The 22823-nt window shown below is 35.9% G+C and overlaps 3 long non-coding RNA genes across 4 annotated transcripts; 1 reads left to right on the top strand and 2 right to left on the bottom strand.

Moving 5' to 3' along the window:
• Positions 1 to 1074: 1074 nt before the first annotated feature.
• LOC145117649 (uncharacterized) lies at positions 1075 to 11988 on the bottom strand. Its single transcript, XR_013712735.1, has 5 exons — positions 11840 to 11988; positions 4081 to 4131; positions 2134 to 2183; positions 1678 to 1785; positions 1075 to 1591 (listed from the first exon to the last, which is right to left on the bottom strand). It is a non-coding gene; the product is annotated as an uncharacterized LOC145117649 (long non-coding RNA).
• A 3376-nt stretch (positions 11989 to 15364) lies between these two features.
• Positions 15365 to 22758, top strand: LOC145116038 (uncharacterized). Of its 2 annotated transcripts, XR_013711846.1 has the most exons (3): positions 15365 to 15577; positions 19941 to 20108; positions 20345 to 22758. It is a non-coding gene; the product is annotated as an uncharacterized LOC145116038 (long non-coding RNA). The 2 variants fall into 2 exon arrangements; XR_013711845.1 differs by having other exon boundaries at positions 19941 to 22758.
• Positions 16172 to 17971, bottom strand: LOC145117358 (uncharacterized). The gene is made up of 3 exons (XR_013712616.1): positions 17619 to 17971; positions 16843 to 16960; positions 16172 to 16695 (listed from the first exon to the last, which is right to left on the bottom strand). It is a non-coding gene; the product is annotated as an uncharacterized LOC145117358 (long non-coding RNA).
• Positions 22759 to 22823: the final 65 nt, after the last annotated feature.

Here is a 22823-nt window from a genome sequence, read left to right as displayed (position 1 = left end):
ACAAACCATGTCCCCCTCCCCCAACAAATTATTTTGGCAAGCTTTTTTATTTTAGTAAAAAGGGGAAATTGGATTCATCCGAGGAGAATTTGGTTCCACATACAGAAAAATGTGATTTTGAAGGTTTAAAATACTTGATTTTTTTTTTTTGGAATAATCGTTTTGTAGTTTGTTAAACACTTTGATTTCCATTATTTTGTTTGAATTGTTCCTTGCCATGTGTGGCTAAAAACTCTAGATTTCAATACTTGGTTAAGGTATGTCGGTTTTTTTGGTTGAGACCTATGTATTGATGTTGGTTTGTATTTCTATCTTAGTAATCTTGTTTTTGTTTGAACTGACCTCTTGAATTTGGTTTGTTTCTTTTGTACCACTTGAATTTATTGATGTTTTGCACAATTATTTGTAAGACACCTAATCGTTTTATTGGATTTCACTACAAGAAAATTTCGATTTAACTACGGAAAAATTCCGTAGCAAAATGATGTAATTCCGTAGCTAAACCTAAATAACTACGGAAGTTGCTACGGAATTTGCCAATGAGATTCCATAGTAAGATTTCTTGTAGCAAAATGTTTAACTACGAAATTATAGTTTCGTAGCAATTTTGCTATGGCGGTTGCTATGACGTCTATCCGTAGCATTTCAACTACAACACACTTCCATCACAATTCCGTAACAATGACTTTTGTAGCAAATTCTGTATCTATTTTGTTCCGTAGCAAATTCCGTAGCCATTTGGTCCATAGCAAATTTCGTAGCTAATTGTTCTGTAGCAAATTTCGTAGCCATTCGTTCCGTAACAAATTTCGTAGCCATTTGGTCCATAGCAAATTCCGTAGCTAATTGTTCCGTAGCAAATTCCGTAGCCATTCGTTCCGTAGCTAATTTCGTAACAACTTTTTTGTAGTCAATTCCATAACAATCGTTCCATACCATTTTTCTATAAAATTCAGTTATTTAATTTGACTTATTATATCAATTTACAAAAATACAATTAATATAAAACCAAAAATAACAAAGTATTTCTATAGAAACTAAAAGAAATATCCAATACACATCAAAAGATACATATTTCAAAATCAAAAGTCGCTACAAATTTAACGTAAAACATTATTCGATACATAATATTCTATCATTGATTAATAAAAGTTTTGACCTGTTCACTCAATGTGTTAATGACATCCATTGCTTGTGCAAGTTGTTGTTCAAACTTTGCTTGAACATCCACATTTTTCTGCTGAAACTCCACATTCTTTTTCTGAGCATCCTCATATTTTTGCTGAACATCCTCATATTTTTGCTGAACATCCTCATATTTTTGTTGAATATCCTCATATTGTTCGCGTTGCGTCTCAACTTACTTCTTCAAATTCTCAATCTCGACTTTTGTCTCGACATTATTATCTTCATATTGTTCGCGATGCGTTTCAGAAGATCCTTTACTAGAACGAATGTGTGTTCCATATGAGCCAAATCCATATAATCTCTTTTTTCGATCATGACCCCCAACAACATCATAAAATAGTTTGTCCTCATCAATTTCCTCTCCTATCGCTTCCAACCGATCACATCGCTCCATACAATCATCCTATAATTTTATAATTGTGTTGAGATAAAACTTATACAAAAAAATCAAAATAAAACTTACATGAAATTATTGAAAATAAAACTTACATGAATTTTTTTAGCTTTGTCAACTAAAAAAGTCACTCCATCGTGATTCTTAGCGTGTGTATACAAGAATAGTTCATGGTGTGCCGGATCATGTCCCCAAAGCTTCTTCTACATATATACAAAAAAAAAATCAATATTAAAGTAGATTACTATTTTTACAGTTAGGCTTAGATATTTAAAAATGAAAAAATAGCAACTTACTTTTAGGCTAAACCCTTTTAAAAATCAAAATGGAACTAGATTGTTATGATACAAAAGTAAATGAAAGTAGATTGCTATTTTTTGCATTTAGGCTCCACTCTTTAAAAATGAAAAATAAAATAACGTACTTTTTAGGATTAGTCCTCTTAAAAATCAAAATGGAACTAGAAAAACTATAACATACAACTAAATGAAAGTACATTTCTATTTTATGTATTTATTCACAAAACAAGAATTTAGTAGAACAAAGCATACCTGGATTAAGAAGTGAAGGTATTTTGTTGTTTCTCAGTTGGTATATAACCCTACATCAAAGTAATTCTATCATTGTGATTGTGCATATCATTGAAGAGATGCAAATAAGTGAAATTAATATGCCTTTATATATAACCCTACATCAAAGTAAATAAAAATTCAACAAACACCACCTAAATAATTCGTCTTGGAACATGAAATCCAATCATGGTGTTTGTTGTTTCTTTTTAAAAGATAAACAAGAAAGTATATATTGAAGTATTTTGAACCTAGCAATAGATTGGTATTTTTGTTTTTCCAGTGAAGTCCGTGTGGAAGGATTGGAAACTCTGGATTACCTTGACAACTGTCAAAAAAGAGAACGCTTCACAGAACAAGGAGACTCAATAACATTTGAATCAGAAGTAACTTTTTCTTATTCCTTAAACCTCAATTTTCATTACTTAACCTAACCATGGGTATTAACGTCTTTTTAACCAAGTTGACAAGATCTATCTCAGCACACCAACCAAAATTGCAGTCATGGATCATGAAAAAGCGAACATTTGTCATCCGAAAAGACTGACTTCCAGATGTTGGTCAGATTAATTTTTAATCAAATGATGTATAGTTAATTATTAATTATAAACTTTTTTTAATAAAAAAATGTGTAGTGGTGTGGAATCCATGGGATAAAAAGTCAAAGGCTATAGTTTACTTTGGAGATGAGGAGTATAAATATATGCTGTGTGTGGAGGCTGCAGCAGTTGAAAAACTGGTTACATTAAAACCGGGTGAGGAATGGAGAGGAAGGCAAGAACTTTCAATTGTCAGCAAGAAGCTTTGAATCTTTAAAAAAAAATATCAGTGGTTGAAGAAAAATATAGGCCTATGTATCATGGATTATACGGCCTATGTCTTATGTACATGTATGTTGTGCATTACATACATACATACATACATACATATAATGATATAATCCTACATTCATACATACATGTGTCTTGTTTCAGGTTTTGTATTGCATTATGTGGTTTTAATGGGAAAAAAAGGTAAAGCTTCTATATTTAGACCATGGTTTATGATGCAAGTTGGTATATATGTTTGTTATACATATTCTATTAAATGTATATTGAATGGGTGGTCAAATATTATATTTTAGACACTTCATTAAAAACAAGCTATATATATATATATATATATATATATATATATATATATATATATATATATATATATATATATATATATATATATATATATATATATATAATGTATTTGACAATTAGATTAAAAGCATGAAATGAATGATTATTGATTGATAGCAGCAGAGAATTCCTAAGAAGGAATCGAAGAAAAAAGTTGTCCAAATTCAGGAAACTTAATTATAATAGTGAGAGTAGGATGCTGTGTTCAACAATCATCTGGACATTTGAGAATAAAATCTAACAAGAAAAGGTAACCAAAAGCTTTACTATATGTATGATCAATTCTCTCCAAAATAACATCAAAGTGATGAAAATGGTTTAAGAGGTTTGCTACAGATTTGATAACCTAGCATCTCCACAGTGATTATAGAATCATAAGAGATGCTTTCCTCATTATTTCCAGCAGCCTATAACCTGAACAATCTAACATAATTACCTTGTAAAATACCCAAAATTCCCTTCCACTACCAATGATTCATTTCTAGTTCGTAGGATTCCTCTTTATGCCCATTTTATAATACATATACTTAATTAAAGTCAGAAGTATAGCGAAAACTTGGCAAAGAAGCAAGGAGGAAACAAGTAATTATAAGGAGCATAAAAGGATACAAACAATTACAAGGAAATTCCAGAATGTATTTTCTCCTAATGATAAAACATTTCCTTTTATGCGTGTTAATTAAAGACCAAATAGAGGAAAAAATCATCTTTTTTTCTTTCAAAGATATAAACACAAAAAATAACTCAAAAAATAACTCACCTTACCAAGTTCCGCAAAAATTGGTGGCCCTACATCATAAAGTTTGGAAACCTGTAAAAATAATAAAAAAAGTCAGATAGATCATGGTCTAGTTGATAAGACATAAAAAAACTGATTAAAATATATGAGTTTACTAGATGCTGACAAGTTTAAATATAGGAGCAATCATTCAATGCAAATTCTCGTTGGCACATACATCTTGGATCTCTTTTTTTGCAAAACACCATGCCCAAATCCAAGAACAACTTGTATACGACTTAATGACTCAATGAATGAAACCATAAGAGAGCACCAAATGATTGTGGTTCGAAAGCAGCAGCAACATGTGCCTTAATTAGAGGATACATGTGAGGTTTTCTTTTTTGTTCTTCCCATTTGACCATATAAGAAACTTATGACTTATTTGTGTTCAATAATCTAATAGTTTATGACTTTAAGTATCTTCAGCTAAAGCAAATTCAGACACTCTTGAAGCTCAAGGTGAATTATCAGATAGTAAGTAACATAGGAGACACCATTTTCAGTTGAGAGGACATCCGGCACAGGTGGACTTAGAGAGTGTCACACCCCAAAACCAAGAACGGCGGAAACGTTCTGGGGTGGAGGACGTCATGTAAAGTATCACAACAATGCATAATAGTAAAGACAAGCAACAACATCCATTGCATTAGTATAATAATTGTAATACAAGCGTGTTCTGTATAGTTTGTAAGACACCAAAAGTATAATCAAAATAAAATATGGGTCATGTATGTGCTCCATCTTCTCAAAAGCTTCATCTGTACCTGTCTACTGATGACCTAAGAATACAAGTTATTTTGAAAGAGTTTATCAGCATAAAGTTGGTGAGTTCATAAGCATTTAGTGTCATTGCTTGTATAAAAATGTTAGTAACAATGTAGTGTAATAATTGATTTCAAATGTTTTGGAAATAGTATACTCCCTAGAAAACCCTATGTTTCCTAGTAAAAAGTAGTCTTCTACCAAGACCCGATTGTTTGTATGTTTGTTCTTTCGTAAATGTAAGGGTTTTTCCCCAGTGAAAACTATTAGTATATATAAAAAAATATAGTTTACTCAAACGGGTATGTGACCAAATCACAAAGCAATGAGATACAGACTCCAGGTAGTACTGAATGTACAGTACGCCTCGGAGAGTCCAAAGTAGTAATATGTAGACTTCAGGCGGTATTAAATGAACAATACGCCTCGAAAAGTCTAATTTTGCCTTAAATTCTTATTTAGTTAATTTAAGGTTTGAATGTGAACTCGTATGTAACCATGCTGATCGACGGCTGAATAACCGGTGACCCTCCAGGTCACACGTAGTATGGTGACATTTTGTCACCTCTTGGCCTGGTCGGCTCGGACTGTAGCTAGCAGTCGGGATGTGGGAGTGTCTGTCCCGTATAGATCTATACACATAATGCCCGCTCTCCCTCCAGGAGACTCTGGTTACACGGTGATAGCACAATGAAGTGTCGTATCGAGAAGTAGTATGTCACATTCTGTTTTAGTATTTAATGTTTGTATAGTGTATAGTATGTTCTATTGTATAGTGTATAGTATGTTCTCTTGTATAGTGTATAACATGTATTGTTACTCAATGTAGTACTTATGTAGTGACTCATAACTGTACTGACTCTTGTATGGGCCGTTGTAATAGTAGTAGTGAGTAGTAATCCCTTAACTATACCTATTATAGTTAAATAGTAAGGTTGTTTGGATGCCTTTGTTACACAAAGGTACTGAACTGAAGTGAAAGCTTTTATATCCAACACACATATATATGATATATAACTAAGAATTCAACGACATTCGGACAAATAACAGGATACCCTAAGTCCACAACCAAACAAGGAACAGGAAGTAAGGTGAGCTATCAATCCTAAGTCCTTCAAGTCTTACTTATATAAATATAAGAGTGTAGATATGAGTTTGAAAATAATGAAAGTTTAAAAGAGTTTAAAAGCGGTTTTAACATTTAAAGAGTTAAATAAAAGGTTTGTAACACTTGAAAATCCATAAGTTTGATAGTAATTTGAAAGCAGTAGTAAATCTTTCTGTTTGTTCTAGTTATTAATCACATGTGATTAAAGCAATAACTAGAACTATTTAACTTGTATTCCCGCCCATAAAAGCATTTAAAACCATTTAAAAGGTTAATTAAGGGGTATAAACTCACCTGTAGTGAGTAACTCGAATGGAAGATCGATATAGGATTGTTGGGTGTCAAACGGAGTCTCGAGCACAAACGAATCCTATTTAACATATAATTACATATATGTGAATACATTAGTAGATATAACCACTAATGGTGATAGGGACATGTCTTAAGGACATATAAACACTTAGAATTAAGTGTTACCAACTCATATGGTTGCACATAAGGAGTGTATGGCCCTATATTGGGGTGTAAGGCCACAAAAGCATGGATTTTGTGTGTGTGCGTGTGTGCGGCCAAGCCTGTGTGCGACCGCACACTCACTATGGAGTGTGTCAAAAACGTGGTTCCAAGCCTTTGGGATGTTCTAGTGAAGGTGTTTTGACCATTGCTTAACCGGATTGGGGGGTTGTTGTCATTTTGGACCCTTAAAAGGGTGTGTGCGGTTGCACATGGCGTGTGCGGCCAGGTGTGTGCGGCCGTACACCCCCATATAAATGTGTCCAAATCAATTTTCTAAGGCCTGGGGATGATCCTAAGAAGGTGTTTTGATCGATAAGCTTGGATGGGTGTTTAAGCCCATTTTAGGACCAAAAGATGTGTGTGCGGTCACACATGATGTGTGTGCGGCCGTACACACATGAAGATCATATAGAATGATGATTTCATGGATCAAACTCGAGGAAAAGGCTTTCAAATGTGTTGTAGTAATGATCTAAGGATGTTTACTTACTTGTTTTGATGATTGGAGAGGAAAACGTGAAGAACTCTTGAGAGAAAATGTTCCAGCTTTGAAGGAGTGTGAAAAAGGGTGTATGGTTGACTTAGGGTCCTTTATATAGGCTGGAGTGTGAGGCTAGGAGGGTGTGCGGTTGGCTGTGTGCGGCTGGCTGGCCGCACACTCGGGTGTGCGGCCGCACACACCTTGCATGGTGTGTTTGGCCCGATTTTGTGATGCTACATACATTCTAACCCTCCCTAAGACTCATATCTTGATTATATTAAGCCTAAAGCACTTAAATAGACCCAAAACTTTATTACAAAATAGCAAAACGAGGCTAACTTTGATGAAAACGAAGAATGTATAAGTTAGAAATTTCGGGTTGTCACATCTTCCCCCCGCTAGAGGGAATTTCGTCCCGAAATTAGAGTTCAAGCAACTAAGTTATTACAAATAACTAAGTAAAAAGATGAGGGTATTTAAGTTTCATTTGATCCTCGCGCTCCCATGTGAATTCCGGTCCTCGCTTGGCGTTCCAGCGAACCTTCACGATTGGGATGCGGCTTTGTTTCGTTCGCTTGACCTCTCGGTCCATGATCTCTACAGGTTCTTCCACGAAGTTGAGGCTCTCGTTGATCTCGATTTCGTCAAATGGGATTACAAGAGTCTCGTCGGATAGTTACTTTTTCAAGTTCGAGACGTGGAAGGTAGGATGTACGTTACTAAGCTCGTGGGGTAGATTGAGTTTGTAAGCTACGGGGCCGATTCTAGCGAGAATCTCGAAAGGCCCTATGTATCTTGGATTTAGCTTTCCACGCTTTCCGAAGCGTATCAAGCCCTTCCAGGGTGAGACTTTCAAAAGGACTCGGTCTCCCACCTGGAATTCCAAAGGTTTCCTCCGTTTGTCTGCGTAGCTTTTCTGTCGGTCTCTAGAGGCTTTCAATCGTTCACGAATCTGAACGATCTTCTCTGTCGTTTCCCGAATGATCTCCGGACCCGTGAGAGCGCTGTCAGGAACTCGTCCTTTAGCTAACTGAGTGTCACCCACCTCAGCCCAGCACAGAGGGGATCTGCACTTTCGGCCATAGAGGGCTTCAAATGGAGCAGCCTTGATGCTCGTGTGATAACTGTTGTTGTAAGAGAATTCGACGAGAGGTAAGTGAGTATCCCATGCCTTTCCGAAGTCGATCACACAGGCTCGCAACATATCCTCCAAGGTTTGGATAGTTCTCTCACTTTGTCCGTCGGTCTGTGGATGGTAGGCTGTACTCATGTCCAACCTCGTTCCTAGGGAGCTTTGTAGTGACTGCCAGAATCTCGAAGTGTATCTACTATCTCTATCGGAGATAATAGACATAGGAACACCATGCAGTCGTACGATCTCCCTAATGTAGGTTCTCGTGAGCTTCTCCATTTTGTCTGTTTCCTTGATAGGCAGGAAGTGTGCGGACTTGGTCAATCTGTCGACGATGACCCATATGGTATCAAGTCCACCCGTTGTCTTGGGTAGCTTGGTTATGAAGTCCATAGTGATCCGCTCCCACTTCCATTCAGGTATCTCTGGTTGTTGAAGTAAACCTGATGGTTTCTGGTATTCGACCTTAACCTTTGCGCAAGTAAGGCATTTACTCACGAAGGTAGCAATTTCTGCTTTCATGTTAGGCCACCAGTATGACTTTTTGAGATCCAGATACATCTTATCTGAACCCGGGTGGACGGAATATCGAGTGTTGTGTGCTTCCTTCATTACTAGGTCTCTGAAGCCACTGTGTTTCGGGGTCCAGATCCGGTCCATGAGATATAAGGCTCCGTCACCCTTGACTTCCAGGTTCTTATCCATTCCTCGCAGGGATTCTCCCGCTACATTTTCAGGTTTCAAGGCTTCGAGCTGAGCCTCCTTAATTTGTGCGGATAGATGCGAATGGATAGTCATTGTTAATGACTTGACTCTTCGACCAGAATACTCTTTTCGACTTAGGGCGTCTGCTACTACGTTGGCTTTGCCCGGATGATAACGAATTTCGCATTTGTAGTCATTGAGTAGCTCTACCCACCGTCGTTGTCTCATATTGAGCTCCTTCTGGTTGAATATGTGTTGTAGGCTTTTGTGGTCTGTGAAGATAGTGCTCTTCGTACCATACATGTAATGTCTCCAGATCTTTAGGGCAAACACAACGCTCCTAATTCGAGATCGTGGGTGGTGTAGTTGACCTCGTGTGTCTTCAGCTGTCTTGAGGCGTAGGTGATGACCTTACCTCTGCAAAAAGAACACAGTCGAGCCCTTGGTTTGACGCATTGCAGTAGACCACGAAGTCTTCTGTTCCTTCGGGGAGGGACAGTATCGGTGCGGTGCACAAAGCTCGCTTCAGCATTTGGAACGCTTTCTCTTGCTTCTCTTCCCAGTCAAAGGCTACGCCCTTCTGGGTCAATGTCGTAAGAGGTTTCGCAATTCGAGAGAAGTTTTGAATGAATCTGCGGTAGTAGCCAGCGAGGCCTAGAAATTGACGAATTTCCGTAGGCGTCTTCGGTGCTGACCAGTTCTCGATGGCTTTAATTTTGGAAGGGTCCACGTGGATTCCCTCTTCGCTAACCACGTGTCCTAAGAATTCGACTCTTCGGATCCAAAATTCGCATTTAGAGAACTTCGCATAAAGCCTCTCTGATCGTAAGGTTCCTAGGACTTGTCGTAAATGATCGCTATGCTCTTCCTCACTTCGAGAGTAGATAAGTATGTCATCGATGAAGACGATGACGAACTGATCCAAGTAAGGACGACATACCCTATTCATCAAGTCCATGAATACTTCGGGCGCATTGGTCAATCCGAATGGCATCACTACGAACTCGTAGTGTCCGTAACGAGTTCGGAAGGCTGTCTTAGGAACATCCTCCTCAAGCACTCGTAACTAGTGATACCCGGATCTCAGGTCGATCTTGGAGAAGTAACTCGCCCCTTGCAGCTGGTCAAATAAATCGTCGATGCGAGGAAGAGGGTAACGATTTTTGATTGTGCGTTTGTTGAGTTCCCTGTAATCAATGCACATACGGAACGATCCGTCCTTCTTCTTCACGAACAGGACCGGTGCTCCCCAGGGTGAGAAGCTTGGTCTTATGAAGCCCTTGCTGAGCAGTTCGTTAAGTTGACCAGACAGTTCTTGCATCTCGGCAGGTGCTAGCCGATAGGGCGATTTGGCTACGGGGGTCGCTCCTGGAATTAAGTCGATTCGGAACTCGACTTGACGTTGCGGGGGTAGTCCTGGGAGTTCTTCCGGAAAGACGTCGGGGAAGTCGCGTACTACGGGGAGGTCTTTTAGGTCTTTTGTTTTCTGACTCGTATCGACAACGTGCGCCAGGAATGCACGATATTCCTTACGCAAGTACTTTTGGGCTTGAATACTTGAGATGATACGAAGGCTCGTACTGGGTTTGTCTCCGTAGATCAACAAGGTTTCGTTATTCGGTAGATTCAGGCGGACTGCTTTTTCAAAGCACAAAATGTCGGCACGATAAAGACTCAGCCAGTCCATGCCTATGATGACGTCGAAACTCTGGATAGCTACTGGTATGAGGTCGATTGGGAACGAATGATTATCTAGCGTGAGGGAACAACCTATGTAAATCTCGTGAGAGCTCTCTGTCTTGCCGTTAGCCTTTTCTACGACGAAGGTTTCTTTTAGTGTTTGCGGTGATTGTTTAAGTAGGTGTTTAAATTTTTGGTTTACGAAGCTTCTTTCTGCCCCGCTATCGAATAGGATACAAGCATAAGAGTTATCGAGAAGGAACGTACCCGTGACTACCGTGGGGTCTGCCACGGCCTCATTGTGGCCAATAGCAAGTAGTCTTCCTGCTCCTCCCGCGCTCCCAGCTTTCAGACAGTTTCTTTTGAAGTGCCCTGTCTCGCCGCATCTGTAGCAGGCTTGACTCACTCCGGTACCGGGAACCTGAGTGATGGGTTTGGGTTGTGCTCTGCAAAACCGGGCGGTATGGCCCTTCCGGTTGTAGTTAGTGCAGTGCATTTCACGGCAGGGGCCGTTATGATGGAAGGAGCACTTGGTGCACTTGGGTAAGTTCTCTGCATATGTTTTGGCTGGTACAGGGGCAACAGGAGTGGTGGCAGCATGGACAGCCACCGTCTGTTGGTTCTTGGAAGAGGGTTGATTTGATTTGCCCCTTCTTCGGTCCCCACGCTTCCTTTTGTTGTCGGTCACGTTGGTTGGGGCTGGGGTAGTGGTTTTAGTTGTTGATGGAAGAGGGTTGATTTGATTTGCCCCTTCAATCAGCCTTTGGGCCAATTCCTTGGCACTATCAAAGGTCGCAGGGTTTGAAGCTAGCACATTCCCACGATACGGGGGCACCAAACCCCAGATGTATCTTTCGATCTTTTTGTTTTCGGTGGGAACCATGTTGGGACATAGAGCAACCAGGTCGCAGAACCTGGCTGTATAAGCCACTATGTCGGAACCCTGCATTTTGAGGTTCCAGAGTTCCTCCTCGAGTTTCTGAATTTCGCCCCTCGGGCAGTACTCCCTTGTCAGAAGGATGTATAAGTTAGAAGTTTCGGGTTGTCACAGAGAGGATTCACTATATATATTAAACAATACACACAAGTTTGTTTATGAATGTAATTGTTAAATGAAATCTATTAGATCATGTCAGATTGGCAATCACTGCATCAAAATCCATAATTCGCATCAAATGCAATAAACTTGATCCATCAAATTCATCAATAAAAAATTGAATCAAATTGCGTGTATGGATTGATAGAGTTAACAGAACATTAACTCGCCTCCGATTCAATGGAGAGATCAATATCCTTCAAGTCGTTAGATGATAGAAAGAGAAAATGGAGCAAAAAGAAGAGAGAAGATTGTTACCTGGTAGGGATGAAGACGATCGAGAAAAATCTACCGGTTGACGGAGCAGGCGGCGAACGACAAAGCAAATGAGAGTGAGAGGAGCTCCGATCGATAATGGCGTAGGTAATCTGAGGAATGAGGAATGCGATCGGCGAAAGGTCATGCGATTGACAAATTTGATCCGAATACCTCTGATTTGGGGAAGAAGACTTATTTGACCCATTTGCCCTTAATAAGACTGGTCAAAAATAATTTATATTATGGGTCCTCCTATTCGCACGTGTAGTTGTTTTAGTATTTGTGCCTTAAAGTTTGAAAACATGAGAATATGTAACAATCGTTTTATGTAAAAATGTTATTATATAAATTCTCATTAATCCCTTTATTAATACATAATGTTCATATTTCACCCTATACTTTGTCGACTTTTAAAAATTCACTATATTATCTTAGTCTATTAGAAATATGCTAATACGTGTATGATAATATTTTAAAAAATATATGCATTATTTTTAACCTATAATAGTGTTAGTCTAATTCATTTGTAAACTCAACCAACATTTAAAAATTAGTGTTTAAAAACTCAGTTAGTGTTTAAAATTAATTAGTGCTTTAAAAAATTAACATTGGTGTTTAAAAACTCAAGTAGTGTTTAAAATTAACGTTCACAAACTCGATTAACGTAATAGAAAAAAAGTCATTTCCCTTTTAGAATATTATATTAATGATGATATTTAAATAATGGATGTGTGGATTAGATTTTAAACAAGTAAAAGGTGAATTTTGGAATACTTAGTTAAATAGAAGGGTGATAAATGAAAATACATATTATATAAACAGTTTGTTTAAATTTATGGAAGTGGCAGAAATGGTACTTGGTTAATTGGAAGACAACGGTCCATGCGTTAGAATTTGTCCATGCCTTTTAGAGAATTTACAAATTAATTTTTTTTTAAACAGCTGGTACAGTGTAAATAAATTTTGATTTAGGGGTAATAATTTCCAAAGCCTCAAAAATATGGGGATAATATTATTATACAAAAATTAGCAAATGTATGTCATCAAAATCTGAAAATTGTATTTATAATGTAGAAATTATATTATAATTAAAATTTCAAAACAATTAAAAATAATATGTTATTTTTGTTGTTGAGTTTTTAAAGATAATTGTGTATTTTTAATATATTTTTTTCAATAATCTTCTATATTTTGCTACGGAAACATATTCCGTAACTACTTAACTACAGAATTTTCCGTAGCCAAATACCTATGAATTTTGATTTCGTAGCTATTTTGCAAATTCATCTTTTTGTAACAAGTTCCATATAGATTAGCTACAAAAATTTATTTTGTAGCAAATTTTCCTAGCAAAATAGCTACGGATCCTAATTCCATAGCTAACTAGATACGGATTTTTATTTTGTAGCCAATTCTGTAGCCAACTAGCTACATACATGGATTTTGTAACAAGTTTCATAGAGAACTAGCTACAACCAAAAAACTTGTAGCATTATTTGTAGTAAACTAGCTACGGAATGCAATTCCGTAGCCATTTCCGTAGCAAATTAGTTACAACCAACAATTTTGTAACATATTCCGTAGTAACATAACTATGAATTTAGATTCCGTAACAACTTTACGTAGCTATTTAAGATTTAGCTACATAATGCAATTCCGTAACAATTTATGTAGCAAAATAGCTACAACAAGTCGTTCCGTAACATATTTCGTAGTAAAATAGCAACGGATTTTGATTCCATAGTAACTTTCCGTAGCTATTTAGGATTTTTCTTGTAGTGTTTGTTTTAAGTACACAGTGTTAAACACAAGCCTCAATAATTTATAATGATTTGTTTGTTTTCGTACATTATCATAATCGATTTTTTGATTTGCCAAAAAGAATTTATTGATTTTTTGCACACTTTATTGATTGAACTGAGCCCTTATTAGTTCGTTTTATCGGATTTCTTTTTGGCAATAGGTAGGTTTAGTCATGGCTTCCTCAGAAAGAATTACTCTCCGTCTTGCCATGATTGTTTATTGTGTTTAGTTCTTCTCCTCCTCCTTCGAACTAATTGTTTTGTTGGTTTTCTGAATTGGGGCAACATGATTTTTGTCCCACAGTAATCGAAGAAAAAGGTTGGTGTCGTTTGTATTGTTATTACCCATCTCACTAATCCCTACCTATGTTGAAGATAACATGTGATAGACAATCAGACTTAAGGTTGGATTCTATCAGCTTTGGTATTACTAATAGCAGGTGTTTTGGTAATGATGGAATCGGGGAAGGAATGGAATAACCTATTCCACTTAATTGAAAAAAAAATGATTGTGTTATCTAATGGAATGGAATGGACAGATCTTGAAAGAATGTAATTCAGTCGGTTTTTTTTTTCATTGCTTAGTCTGAGGATTGTTTGTTTTCATTCCTTAATGGAAAATGAAATAGTAAATTGCAATATTATCCGTTATCTTAACGAAGATGCTCAAGATATAGCTTATATTCATCGTTTGATATTTTACCTTATTTTGGTACATGCCTTAGAACTCATATCTGGTATTTACATTGGGATTCTTTTTTTGAACCAAACATAATGAAATATTATTGAGCTAAGAATCATTCAACTTTAATAAGTAACTAAGAGTTGGTGAGAAAATGATTATCACTCTCATATCACAACATAGACATCCTACGTTGAACTTTATGGGTCAGTGCTTAGCACGAGCCTTATTATTTTCTAGTATATATATATATATATATATATATATATATATATATATATATATATATATATATATATATATATATAAGTCACTATATTATTATCTACACACAACAATGGATTAATTTTTCTAAAAAGCACATAGAATAATTTTTCTAAAAAGCACATAGAAGATCAAAGCATTTCAAAGCCATAAACTCATAATTAAGTGCCAATGACATATTTGCAAACATAGAACCACCAAAATACTATTGATACTACCATACAAAGGTTAAAAAAATTTATAGATAAAAAAGTTGTCTAATGTTGTAACGTCTTTAATTAAAAAAATTCTTTTAAAACATTAATAAAAGAAAATACCTTTGAAAAGAATACATTTAAAAGCATAGCTTTCAATGTTAGTTATAACAAAATCATTTGTAAAAGATAGCATTCTTAATTCAACAACTTTAAAACATGTTAAAACTTTCGATACACATTATCAGAGTTATTAAAAATGTAACATAACCAAAATACGCAAGTCATAATCCCATATTACATATTTAAATGTCATAATGATAATATAACAAAAAAATCTTTGAGAATGTGAATATCATCTGCATTCATGTTGGTTCTTGCAGCTGTCTACCGCGGAGAGTTATGAAAAAGATCAATAAACAATGTGTAAGCATAAAGTTTAGTTGTGTAAGCATAAAGTTTAGTGAGCATACACACAAGAGCGAATCTTGTATAGAATCTTGTATAGGGCCAGGAGGGGTTATGCCCCCCCCCCCTGGTTTTTGGCTTAGAAATAACCTATATCACTTCAAATTTTTTTTAATTATAGACCTGCAAGTGTCCAAATTGGGCTGTGGCCCCTCCTGATTCCAATAGTTTGATTTTCGAACAGTGATAAAAAGTCAAAATCGATCGTTACCCAACCCCCATCGACCATCGTCGCTAGTCGCTACCTCCGTACCTCGCTCAGACCTCAGTAGCTACCTTCATTTGCCACCACAGGAACTGTCCGCAGTCACCGGTCATCAGAAATCAGGTATGAAACGCTCCTGTTCTTTCTTCTCCTGTTCTTCAGTTCTCTCGGATTCATCTCAAAGGCTCAAACATTTGATTTCTAATTCTATTAATTGATTGAATTGGTCTCGAGTGGCTGAGTTAGGAATTAAGAATGCTCTTGTTAGTCGTGTAGTCTTGTTCTTTTCTTGTTGTGAATTATGATTTCACTGATTTAGGTCTTGGGAACCAACTAATTTCAATTTCGGTTCACTTTTCACAATCTATTAAATGCAATGTTGATTGTTAGTTTGTTACAAATTTTAGATGACATTAACTTGGCAATGAAAATCTATTTTAGTTTTCAGTTTTTACTTTTCACATATTGCTAAATGAGTTATTGCAAATTTTTGTTAACGTTTGTCTAGAATAAACAGATTTTTGTTAATTTTTATTGAATCAATTGTTCCCCCATTTTGATTTTTATTGATACAATCATGGGAATTTTTGGTGTTTATTTGGTGAAAAAAAAATGGTTTTTTAGTGTAGGAATTTTTATTTTATTTTATACTACTTTCGGCCCCCCAAACTAATTGTTCAAGGCTCCGCCCTGCAATTAATATCTTTCTTACACCTGACATTGCACCAAAGAAAAGACTTTGTAACTACATTATCAAAGATAAGGGAAGCCTTCGGTTTTGTAGCTCCAAATCATGTAATCCCATATCATCCTCTAAACCACATAAAAAACACCTTCCAAGACCCATTTAGCAAAAGCCGGAAAACGCAAGGCCTTGAACCAAACCAACCAATCTACATAAGAAGGCAAGCTTGGAGTCGGAAAACCCCAACAACGACAAACTTGAAGTATAATGTTAGCCGAAAGAGAACAATCATAAAAAAAATGAGAGGAAGACTCCATAACGTCTTCACAAATTAGGCATAATAAACTAGGCAAATCAATATCCCTTCTATCGAGAACGACCCTAGTCGAAAGTCTATCAAGAGCTAACCACCAAGCAAAAATATTAATTTTAATAGGGACTTCCTTACTACACCTAATAGGAGGACTCGCAGCCGATAACATCTTCTCGTCAATAAAAGAGCGAGCTGAAGCTACAGAAAAATCCCCCATCCCCGAAAGAGATCACCACCACCTATCTGGAGTCGGAAAAAAAAAAGAAAAAAGAAAAACATAATCAATTAGCGAATTAAGCCCCTCCGATTGAACACTCTCAGCTCCTCTAGGATGTCTACAAAGGGAATTCAAAATAGATTCATGACTCAACTTTTCCTTTACCGTTATACCTTTAGAATTCTCCAAATTGTAAATTCTAGGAAACTGATATTCAAGCACCAAACCGCCTAACCACACATCATCCCAAAAAGAAGTAGAAGCACCATCCCCAATCTTTTTAGTGAACAACTGTAACATATGCACATCAACACTAGGTTAGATTCATAACTTTGACTATATCCACCCAATTTGAACTTCTACTAGGAAAAGACGAAAAGTAGTCACGCCAACATAACCAACAAGGGATAACTTTTTCTCATCCACCTAACAAGGGATAACTTTTTCTCATCCACCTAGTGTTGAATTTTTCCAACTAACAAGGGATAACTTTTTCTCATCCACCTCCGCCCCCACGAAAAATTTGTTTCGTAAGGCTTCAAGTTTAGCTAAAATTCCTTTTGGAGCTTTGTAAATCGACATATAGAAAGTAGGAATAGCACCGAGGACCGATTTAATTAAAGTGAGCCTTTCGCCTATCGATAACGTCTTAACTTTCCAATTAGAAAGTTTAGAAGTAACCATCTGCACCACCTCTTTCCCAGGAATCCAGGCGGTTCATATTACCGCCTATCGCATCCAATCCGAGTAGCAACCGCCTCAATACTCGAATTATTAACACTAATGCCAAAAAGTTTGCTTTTATGAAGATTAATTTTCAAACCAAAAGCCAAATGAAAACAATGAAACACTATAACAAGATTTTGAATATGAAAATCTTTCCACTCCCCTATAAGCACTGCATCATCTGCATAAAACAAATGAAAGATAGTAATAATGGAGTTCATACCAAGTTTAATATCAGAAAAGAGATTGCGGTCAAGAATGCCTTGGAAAGCAACATGAAGACTCTCCATCACCAAGAATTGTCAAGCCACACCCCATTAACCATCACACCCCGAATTGCCAACAACTTGCTTTTTTTTATTTAACATACCATGAAAAAATTTGGAATTCTCGTCTCCTTCAATAGCCTACTTGATCTTAGCCTTCTGAGCAAGATCAACCCTTTCAATACGATTAAAGTCTTCAATCTTCTTATGCAACGTAACCCGTTCAGCCAACAATGAAGGGTCCCATTCTCCTCTATCAATTTTTCAATCTAGATCAAGCAAAGAGAGTAAACATTGATTTTGAACTCCTTCCTTGTTATTTCTAAAATCAAAACTCCACACCTTTATCATTTTCTTCAAATGTTGCAACTTCTTTTTAAAAAGCATCAAAGCATTTGGATGAAAAATCCCATTAGTATTCCAAGAATCTTCCACCATTTGAACAAAGCCATCCATGGAAAACCAAGAGTGAAACACCCTAAATGGAGGACTATATTTAATAGAAATCTCTTTAAGAAGAATAGGACGATGGTCAGAGAGATGTCTTGCCAAAACAAAACCTGTCAAATTTGAAAATATCTCCAAAGTACCTTCGGACACGAGAAAACTATCCGGTTTACTCATTTTTGTAGGAGCTTTGTCAGACCAAGTAAAAGAATATCCTCCAAGGAGAATATCAACAAGCTTTGTCAGCTTTGTCAGCTTTGTAGCAGTTTTATCTCACCCTCCCGATTACTCATAATGTGAAGCAACCAATTCCAAATCAACTTTTTAATATTGACATCTTGAGGAGCATAAATGGAGACAAAAAGCAGGCGAGTTTTAGATGGGAGCCAAGAACCCTCCACTATCACCAAATGATCATCCGAATACACTTGCATTTATGAAAAAAAAAAAAAAATCTTATCCCAAATACAAAGAATTCCACCCGAAAGACCTTTAGAAGAGGAGTAAGCATAATCAAATTGAAGATTACCCCAACCTTACAACATCAATATATATATACGCCTCATTTTAAATTCCTATAAAGTTAGAAAAGAAATTTGATGTTTACTACAAAAGGTTTTCACCCAAGCAATCTTCCCCTCCTTCCCCAATCCTTGAACATTCAGAAAGAGTAAATTCATGAGAAATCTTCAACTCCTCCATGATTATTAATAAGATCCTGAATATTTTGAGTACATCCTTCCATTGCTTAACCCATGGCTTGCCCAAAATCAATAAAAGCAGTCAATTCATCAATAAGGGAAATACATCGTCTCTTCCTCAATATTTTAATGGAATCGCCTAATGATGAGTGAGAGTCACCATAACCTTCGTTTACATCCTTAGAATTCTTATTTTCAACACCCTTTTTAACCCCCTATAACGAATGGAACTGAAGTTTTAGAATTAATCGAATTCTCACCTAAAGACCTCCGGTAAAGTTTGTTGCTTGGCGCCCACTCTCCAAGTTAACTTATGGAGATGAGTTTCGCTGAATAAGAGCATTTATTTATTTCAGCTAAATACTAGTTTTGGATCGAACCGGACCGGAACCGAAAGAATCGAAAATCGATTAGGGAACCGAGAACCGGATCGAATACCATTAACCGGTTATGGTTCAGTTCTACTATGAAGTTGCTCTCTAAGAAGGTCTTCGGTACCCGAACCCGGACCGGAATCAAAAGAACCGAAAACCGAAAATGATGAATTAGGGGAATCGGGAAACGAACCAAATACCACTGATAGGTTTAAACCGATTGCGGTTGCAATTCAGTTTTTCGGTTAAAAAGTTCATCCCTAGTTCTTAACATCTATATAAAGTAATGTAATAAGAACATCTTAATGGATAAAGAGCTTAATCAAAAAAATCACATTTATCTCTTCTTTACTTAAAGTTCATTAAAAGGAGTTTATGGGTTTGGTTTTCAATCCAAACCCATTAAATGCTTAATACTCGTGTAATTGCATGAAATATACAACGCCATTCAAGATGGGAGGATACAAAGCATATATGTCAAATTGTGAATAAAATCGAGAATGGCCATACAAAAATTATGAATTATGAATTGTGTAGAATTACAGAGTTTTGGCAACTAATTAGAAAGTAACCGGAATTTCATAAGCCAAGTGTAACAGATATTACTTAAGGTATAAAAAAAATCCTATTGAAACATGACATTTTTATGCAAGTTTATCTGTGAGGTTCCCTTTATAAATAAAGTTCATTTGTGCAAAGCAAGTTTGAGAAACCGAGATTGTTTTATTTATAATAATTTACATTTTTATTTTTATAGTTACGTGGAAAGAGTGTTGGATTTGAGATGTCAACAACTACCGGACCATGCACAAAAGGCCATGGCCATTGGGTGTGGAATAATCCAATGACAAAAACCGATGAGAATAGATTTCGATGCACTATTTTGCTTATGGACAATGAAGGCGTTACTTTTGGTGACCATACGGTTAGGTTTCTTGTTATAAACCATTATTTCTACTTAAATACTTTTTGTTGAAATGTTTGATAAATTTATTTAAACTTTTTGTTTCACATCTTTTATGTTTCATTTTATAGAGACTACACGATATACATATGTTCTCTTTAGTTGTATTGTTATTCGGTGTGCTAATATATAACCAAGTCAGGTTTGACTTATTTTTTTTTACTTCATCTTGTACTGTTTACGTATTCTTCTATTAGATGGGAGGATGCATTGAGAATATGGGTATTGCTAGCCTCTCTTTTGCAACCACAATTACAAAAGATCTTTATAACAACTTTGGAGGAGAAACCACAATGTCAAAGCTTGGAGAATTCTCCTAATTTCTGTGTATCTGGCATTTAAGGGTACAATCATGATGCTTTTTTTACTGGCAGCTCCTCTTATGGTGTTTTAACCTTTATCACCATGATTTTTATTGTGGGATTTCTATCCAAGTATATGTCACCCATATGCTCACGATTATCTTGAAAATGAACAGAAGACTTTGGATTGTGCTAAGAATTATTTAGCCAAAAATGAGGTTCTTCACTTTGGCTCATTCTCAACTAACTACTACTACTACCGATTGTTGGTTTTAGATTTGTATATAACGTTGTCATTCTTTTATCTACTTACCTGTGATAGATTCGAAAAGCTATCACCGATATCCTTCCTAAAATGATGTATGCCACTCTTGTGCAGCGTGTTACCCCCAAGAATGACCTTCGTCGGCTTCACGAAATAGGAGTAAGTAATTACTTTTATGTAAACAAAACAAAATTGTAGGTATATTTATCATTGAAGATTTTCAACTTCAAGTAACTATAAACCATGTAGATGGATAAACAAAGAGCATGTCTCAAAACGGGACGAAAGAATCTCACGAACTTTATTTTTGAGAAAACCACACCTAAGAACGTTGGAGAGACTGTTACAATCGGGCCTATTTTGGTTGGCATCACAAAAAATAAATTTAGATGTTTTTGATACCAATGTAATATTTTTCTTTTTTAGTTGGACCCGTGGACAAGTGTTTCGATAATCTACTCTCTAAGCACTTGTTCACTAGTTCAAATTTAAAAAAAAAAGATAACACGCCGGTATTAAAAGCATCTAAAAGGGATTTTTGTGATGTCAACTAAAATAGGTCGTTGGAACCGTCCCTCCAACGTTCTTAGGCCTGGTTTTCTCATAAAGAAATGTCATGAGATTCTCCCGTCCCGTTCACTTTAGTTTATCCATCTACAATGTTTATAGTTACTTCAAGTTGAACACAATCTTCAATGATATATAATAAATATATCAACAATTTTTTTATCATAAAAGAAATTACTAACTCTTCTCGTGAAGCTGCCCTCTCAAAGGCCACATAAAAGTGGCATAGGTCCTCTTTAAGAAATAGATCAGTCATAATTTTTCAAATCTATCATAAATACTGGTAGATAGATAAGAAAATTGACAACAATATTTACAATCCAGAACCAACAAATGGTAGTAGTAGTAATAGTTAGTTGAGATGGAGCCAAAAAGAACCTCATTTTTGGCTCAACAATTCTAAAAACAATCCAACGGCTTGAGGTCATTTCAAGGTAATCGTGAGCATTTGGGTGCGCTATGCCCAAATAAAAATCATGCAATAAAAAACATAGTGATAATGTTAAAACACCATAGGAGTGATAGCTAACAGATCAGTAAAAAAAACTGCATGAAAATGTAACCCATAAAACTGACACAAAAAATAGGGTGAATTCTCCAAGCTATGAAACTATGGTTTCTCCTCCAAAGTTATGAAGATACTTTGTAATTCGTTTACAAAAGAGATGCTAGAAACACCCACATTCTCAATGCATCCTCCCATCTAATAGAAGAATACATGAACAATTGAGATAAATTAAAAAAAATAAATCATTGAGATATATAAAAACCTGGTTGGTTGTATATAAGGACACTTCATGCCAGTACATCTAAAGAGAACATATGTATGTCATGTAATCTTTGTAAAACGAAAAATAAAACATGTAGAAGGGAAAATTTACATAAACTTATCAAACACTTTAACAAACGTATTTAAGTAGGAATTATTGTTTATGACAAGAAACCTAACCATGCGGTCACCAAAAGTAACATCTTCACTATTCATCACCAAAATATTTTATTTAAACTTATTCTTATTGGTTTTTGTCATAGGAGAAGGCATTTTGTAAATGGGGTGGTAGTTGTTGACATCTCAAATCCAACACTCTTCCAAGTAATTAAAAAAATAAAAGTGTAAACTATTACAAGCAAAACAACATTGGTTTCTCAAACTTATTTTCCACAAATGAACTTCACTTATAAAGAGAACCTCATAGATATGTAGAACTTACATAAAAAAATGTCATTTTTCAACTGGATTTTTTATATGATTTCATTGCTTTTGTTATTGGACTTCATATACCAAAAGTAATATATGTTGGACTTGGCTACCCGCCAAAAGCCAATAACATTTTTAGTATGTGGAAACAAGTTTGGAACAAAGACTTTAACCACTTCCAAGCTTCTAATGTCACTACTCAATAGCTAGATAGCCATGTTATACTAATAAATCCATTGTACACAAAGGTTAAAGTTATAACATTTATTATTTCAAGCATATCGATCTCCTGTTTATGTATGACCACAAGATAATTTTGATTTAAACAATACTTAACAAAAATC

Source organism: Lactuca virosa, chromosome 5 (genome assembly GCF_052849685.1).
Source record: "Lactuca virosa cultivar CGN04683 chromosome 5, Lactuca_virosa_CGN04683_v6, whole genome shotgun sequence".
NCBI classification, from domain to species: domain Eukaryota; kingdom Viridiplantae; phylum Streptophyta; class Magnoliopsida; order Asterales; family Asteraceae; genus Lactuca; species Lactuca virosa.
This window is presented reverse-complemented; position numbering and strand designations above follow the sequence as displayed.